Here is a 486-nt window from a genome sequence, read left to right as displayed (position 1 = left end):
TTTCAAGTTGACTTATAAGTATGTTTTTCTTCCTCACACATATTATTACTAAATTTTTGGGTGTCATATGATTTAATCTTTTCACTCAACTGAAAATTTACTTTCTCGAGACTCCAATAATAGGTATCTTCATCAATCATGCACTTAAATATTGATTTATAGCACAGTATCAATAAATCTTCCAGTCCCCATACTACTCATCCAATTGATCAAAAAAACATAACTTATACGAACCCATAAAATCAGAAGAAATTTATTTCTCCACCCCACACTTAAAAAGATGCTATGTCCCAAAAGCATTAGATAAAATTTAAAACAAGGGTTAGGAAAACTCCCTTAGGTCTTTTGGCCTAGCTAGTAGCATGTTCTCTTTATTCCTCCTTGCATCAAGGGTCGTCACCCCACACTTAAGCTCAAACATACTCCTTTCCTTCAATTTTTTTTTTTTGGGTACTCAGACTTCCTCTAATCTGCAAAAACAAGAAA

This window comes from Solanum tuberosum, unplaced genomic scaffold (genome assembly GCF_000226075.1).
Source record: "Solanum tuberosum cultivar DM 1-3 516 R44 unplaced genomic scaffold, SolTub_3.0 scf00186, whole genome shotgun sequence".
Classification (NCBI taxonomy): Eukaryota; Viridiplantae; Streptophyta; class Magnoliopsida; order Solanales; family Solanaceae; genus Solanum; species Solanum tuberosum.
This window is presented reverse-complemented; position numbering follows the sequence as displayed.